We start from the raw sequence: 6,545 nt of genomic DNA on the forward strand, positions 1-6,545 counted from the left end.
CGATTAAACAATTTTTTCCCCCCTCTGTATTATTGTTTAGGATACCACAACATATTAGTATTTTGCTTTTGCGGTTTTCAGTTTATTTAAAGGGATACACCACCTCCCCGACTTTCTTACATGCACATCACTGTTTTGTGAATTTATATGTGGCTGTTATAAATAGTTTAAATATTTGTTTGTGGTTTGTGTTTTTTCAATGCCCATCATTACTATATTCCATTCTGAGCATTGCCACAGAGATCAATTGAACTTGACACCCTGTCATAACACATACTCCCTACATTTGACACTTTAAACAATTTGCATGTCAGGTGTTCAGTGTGTCACACCTGTATACACTAATTTCAGATGTATGAAGATTGCCCGTATGTGAAGACTAAACATTATTGTCCAGAATATTTTCATCAGTGATTAGACTGACTATATTGTAGCCTACAGAGAAAAAAAATATTACATTTAAAAATTCAATTTTTATTATTTTAGCAATATTGCATTTTATTCAGCTTCAGCATTAAAAATAAAATACTTTATCCATAACTCACTGTCGCAGAGGTCATTAAATTAAATTTTACATTATGCTTGTGTCAGTATTGAATATAATGCATTTTTGAACATGGCATGAAGATATGGTCATGAAATCTTGCTTAATGACATTTTTATCAAATATATTCACCTGATCCTTCTGGGACCCAGAAACTAATGCATGTACTCTGTATTTCTGAGCGACTTTTAAGTTGAAGCACCAATGTTTTGTATTACAGTAAATGTTTCCAAAAAAAATAAATAAATAAAAAATGCATATAAAAATACATTACAGCATTAGAGCAAGGAGACATGCATTTTTGGCAATGTGTACTTACAACCAAATGCTTTGGAACATTTACTTACAACCAAATTTATCTTTTGGGACATTAAATCTTCTGTAAGTTTTGATCTAAAAACAAACACAAAGTACACTGTAAAAAGTGCTAAGTTGACTTAACTTAAAAAAATTGAGGAAACCTGTTGCCTTAAAATTATTAAGTAAATAATAATTAAAAAAAAAAAAAGTTAAGTGAACTTGACAATTCACTTATTTTTTTAATTATCATTTACTTAAAAATTTTAAGGCAATTTTTGCCTCAATTTTTTAAAGTTAAGTCAACTTAGCACTTTTTACAGTGTACATGCATAATTTTATAGTGAACTTCACCACACCTGAAACATGTACAAACTCCATAACTCAATCTACTGGACTTTGGAAGTTTCTAGTTCCTAGTCAGAACTAAACGGCTGCTTAAGGCCCCCGTGGCCACCAGAGAGCCCCCAAGAGTAGCCTACAGTTTATTTTATTTAATTTAATTTTAATTCATGATATATTATGTCAATGGACAGTGGTAATTATACAAAAGCGCAATATTAAATAATTAAATAATCTATACAAATAATTTTATTATTTCCATAGCAACGTGTCATGCATGTTGATAATATGCGCTGGACGGTGCCGTGTGGATCTGTCGGATTAACATCACGTAAATTCACCTATTTCTCCCTAAATACATGAAAGTAAGTGGCCAGTTAGCTGGGAGAAAAACATAGTCAACTTTATAGTAACCTACACAATGTGTATATTTGATAGGAATAAAACACGTCGTCCATTAATTGAAAGGATTATTATTGCAGCTTTCTATAGAAATCAGTGTGTAGCCTATTTAACAAACTAAATGTCTTTTTTTACTTAATTGAAGTGTATTTAAATGTCTGAGACCTAAAATAAACTTTATTCGGTTGAAAACACTGAACAGTTATGAAATATGAAAAGCACTGTGCGCATTTTTCTTTTTTCTGAGCTTGTCTCTCTCTCTCTCTCTCTCTCTCTCGTGTCAAAAGGTTGAAATCGATCGCGTTTTGGGGGTGGAGGGGGGACAAATTTAACATGGGGCTTTTGTGGTTACCAATGTTTATAGGAAGTGCATTAATATAGAACGTGATTAAACTGACCTGGAACTACCTGTGCAGTTAAACTAATTTAATCAACACCTGCCAGCCAATCAGAATCGAGTATTCAGACAGACCATGGCATAAATTATTAATATAACATTTTACTTAGTTTTAGATTAAAGTTTTTGTCTTCTGCGTAAAAATAACTTTCCTTGGTATATATTTTTGTAATAAAAATAAGCTTCTGTTTCATAAACTGATAATAGCTTAACATTATTTACCTTAGCCTACATTTTGGGTCTTTGCTATTATATTCCAATATCATTATGCCTCAATTAGCTTTATATAGATTAAGAGTTGTTTTATATGTACAGATGTTCTCTGCTGTGTTTAATATTTATTATAATAAAGTATGACTTGTAATAAAAGTACAACTTTGATTAATATTTATGTTGTTAAAATAACATTATGTTTTGTAAATGCATTTTCTGCTGGTTTATTTAGCTACTTTTCAGCACACCACATTAAGTATGCCATTTAATACTTTAAGACTTTAATGAATGTTAAAGTGCAAATTAACACAGACTCTTGTAAGTTTGCAACTGTTACAATTAAAATCACAGAAGGGTAAAAACATGCCAGGCAGACAATGGTACGATGTAAGCAACACAGCTACAACAAACAAAATTGATAATGGGTGTGTAAGATTTATAGTGTGTGAATAATCAATGTTTGACAATAACCAGTCATATTGGCGCCACTGAGGGGACCCAAATAAAATTCTGCTTAGGGCCCCATAAAGGCTTGGGCCGGCCCTGTTTCTAGTGAGCCTGAAGACTGGATCAGGTGTGTTTGATTAGGGTTGGAGCAAAACTGTGCAGAGCTGTGGCCCTCCAGGAATTGAGTTTGAGACCAATGGCCTAGGGGCTCTGTAATATATTGATATTAATTCTGCTTTTTATGCTATAAATTTGTATTAATGCACTATTTTTAATTCAAGTCAGTTACTGGTTGTCAATTCAAATGTTGAGTCTCATACATGGCTGATTTTTTGAGTGTTTTGTTTACATTATATATTTGCATATATGGTGACATGCAGCACATCTTTCACATATATTCTTGTGACAGCTGTGAAGTCAGTCTACACAGCACAAAGATTTATATCCATCCAGAGAGACTTTTACTCTTCAGGTGACAAACTCTTCTTTCAAACTTGAGATGTTCTATATGACTGTAGGCTATACGATTAAACACTTGCTTGTTCTTATTAACAGAATATCAGATTTAAAGTCATTTTTATTGTAATCTAGAAGTGTAGAATGTTTTGAAAATATAAAATCGTACTTAAAATTGTATACTTTTGTTGACCTGTTTGGATTTGTTTCGGTTGCTATCCAAATTATGTTAAGTTTATTCATTTTAGAATAAAACAACTGATATAAAGGGACTTTTTTTCTGAGAATGACCAGTATGTGTGAACTGGAGACTGTGTGTTTTGAGAGAAGATGATTGTGAAGTTCAGCATTTTGCACAGACAAGACAAAAAGGAAAAAAGTTGCCATTTGGATTTAAATCACCAAATACATAAGAGTCTAGGATTGGATCATTATTGCAGTAATTAATATGTTTCTGACATTTTGACATTATGTTTGGCAACAATTCTTTAAACCCTAACTAATGCAGTGTGTATCTTAAACAACCATGTCAGAAGATGTAAGCATGTACATACTCCATGATCAGTGTTGGGTAAGTTACTAAAAAAAAAGTAATCCACCACAAATTACTAATTACTTCTTTAAAATTGTAATTTGATTACATTACTGATTACTGCATTTAAAAAGTAATCGGATTACTAGCCTTATTACTTTACTTTCAAGTTTACTTTACTTTTCAAGTAATCAAACCTAAAAAAATACACTTAATATTTCATTAATTTCATATTGACTGAAAAAAAAAAAAAAAACATAAGTAGGCCTATTATTTGTATACCCTGATTCACTCCCAATATCAACAAAACTTTTTTTTTTTTTTTTTTGGTTTTGTAAAATAAAGAAAACAAATAGGGTGCGCTTTCTGCATTCTCAGTCTCCGTGAATATCTTCCTGAAACAAGTCACTAGAATGAACGAAAATGACATGAGAAATACAGTATATCTAAAGAAAGCTTGAAGTGGCTATTATTATATATTATATATATTAAATCAGTGGTTCCCAAACTTTTTCTGCCGGGCCCCCTTTTGCAGAATAAAAAAAATGAAGGCCCCCACCCCACACACACACATAAACACACCTCCAGGAGGTTTTGTTTGAAACATTGTAATTCATTAATGGTAATTAACACAAATTCAGTGTGTGACAACTTACTGGAAAAAAAAAAAAAAACTAAATAAGGAACTAATCACTTTTAGAGAAGCATTACAAGTAAAGCATGCAGCTTCAAAATTTATATATTATTATTATTTTTAACTATGTAACAGTATTCATTGTTTTCAACAGATTTTTTCAAACTCGCCTCTGCACAAAAATATTTTTGAACTGCAGGATTTAGACTTATTCTTACTAGTCCCACAGTCTTTTCAGTGACTGTGGTGGGCTTGCTTTGTGTTGCAGATCCTCTCAAATCGGGGATGCAGCTGTGAGACTGCCACTCTTAGCTCATTTTCAATGTCCAGCTTTGATCTGTATTTTGTCTTGATTGAGGCAACTGCAGAAAACCCTATCTCACATAGGTAGGATGTGGCAAAAGGAAGGAGTATTGCCAGGGCTCTCCTGCCTAGCAATGGGCAGTCCTTTTCCACTCCAATCCAACATGCAGCCAATGCCTTGCACTTAAACTGAAGCCTTGTTGTTGAATCAGAGGTGACATCAATGGCCGAAACCAAAACTGCTTTGTAATAATTATTTATTATTTTATTAAATAATATTAAGTCATTTTTGTAAGACTTTTTAATTTAACTCAATTTTAATGATACTGAATTTAAAAATCACAAACCAATAAAATAACCACGTTTATTGAAAGTAACAATAAAATTGGACAGAAAATATAGCCTATTAATATTAAATATCAATCAATATATTATTTTTATTCAGTTCTATGAAACAGAATCGGATATAACTTTTTTTATAGTCCTACAAAGCTATTATTATCAGAGCACGTGAGCAGAGCATCGCGTCACGAGAGGGTGGCGTCATTTTACCACCGTTGTGCAGTACAGCTGTACTACAGCATGTTACATCACAATAGCGCTATTGCAAAAAAGGAACAAGTATACATAGAAATTTTAGAGAGAGAGAGAGAGAGAGAGTGCGCGCTGAATACTGCCGGGCGGCGCAGCAGATATTTTCGGCTCATTGGACCGTTTTTCTCTTTTGAAATTTCGGTGCATCCCTATAAATATCGTCTGACTGTATGTACACTAGCCTTGCCGCGCCCCCCTTATCATAACTCCACGCCCCCCAGTTTGGGAACCACCGTATTAAATGAAGTAGGTCATGTCGAAAACAAATATTCTCTGATAAAATAATCCGTATGAAACCAACGCGAGGTCCAGTGTTTTCCGTCTGAGCTCACATAATGTGATCATTCCCAAGCACATCGCACGCTATAAGACTTAGTTCACACTGCAGGCTAAAGTGGTCCAAATTTGACTTTTTTTGCCGAAATGTGAATTTAAATGACAATGTGAACAACAGCGCAAAAAAAATCGGATTTCAGCAAAAAATCCGATCTGAGCATTAAGACCTGCAGTGTGATAATCATGCACACGTAACCAAGCTTGAGATGCGCAAACATGTAAACGCTCATGTCACCTCTGTAGAAAGATTCAAGTTCATCTCGGCTACTTTTCGTTTTTGGAAGAAGATGCACTGTGAGGAATAAGCCTTGAATTGTGATGCCGACGCGGTTTAATCCAGCAGTTGATCTCATTCTGATGAGTCATTAATTTTTTACTTTATTAGTGTTACTGTGATATAAACTTGTACACATTCACTTGTTGAACTTTTCCCAAACTATAATGCCAGACTAAAATATGTCGAGTGCAACATTTTGAAATATCATAGGCAACCTTTCATTGCATCTAAATGTTGTAGGACTCATCTGCATTTTAGCTAGCAATCTCCGGTAGTTTATTAAAGGGCATACTGACCCGCAAAAAATGATTTTTACTTCATATTTTTTTAACACTGCATTTGTAACTTAAGTAACGTAATTTTATTGACATAAGTAACTGTAATCAAATTACATAAATTTAAAAATGTAACTCGTTACTTTACTGCGTTACCAGGAAAAGTAATTAGATTACAGTAACGTGTTACTGAGTAACGCATTATATCCAACTCTGTCCAGGATGACAATGTCAGCATTCATTGGGCCCAAATTGTGAAACAGTGGTTCAGTGAGCATGAGGAATCATTTCATGTATGACATGGCCACCACCAAGTCATGACCTTAACCATATTAAAAGGGTTTAGGATGTGCTGGAGTTGAGTTTACAGAATGGTTCAACTCTCCTATTGTTAGTACAAGATCTTGGCCAAAAATGAATGCAATTCTTGATGAAAAAAATGTTGTGACATTGCATAAGGTTGTTGAAACAATGCTACAATGAATGCACAATGTTA

This window comes from Onychostoma macrolepis, chromosome 21 (assembly GCF_012432095.1).
Source record: "Onychostoma macrolepis isolate SWU-2019 chromosome 21, ASM1243209v1, whole genome shotgun sequence".
Lineage (NCBI taxonomy): Eukaryota > Metazoa > Chordata > Actinopteri > Cypriniformes > Cyprinidae > Onychostoma > Onychostoma macrolepis.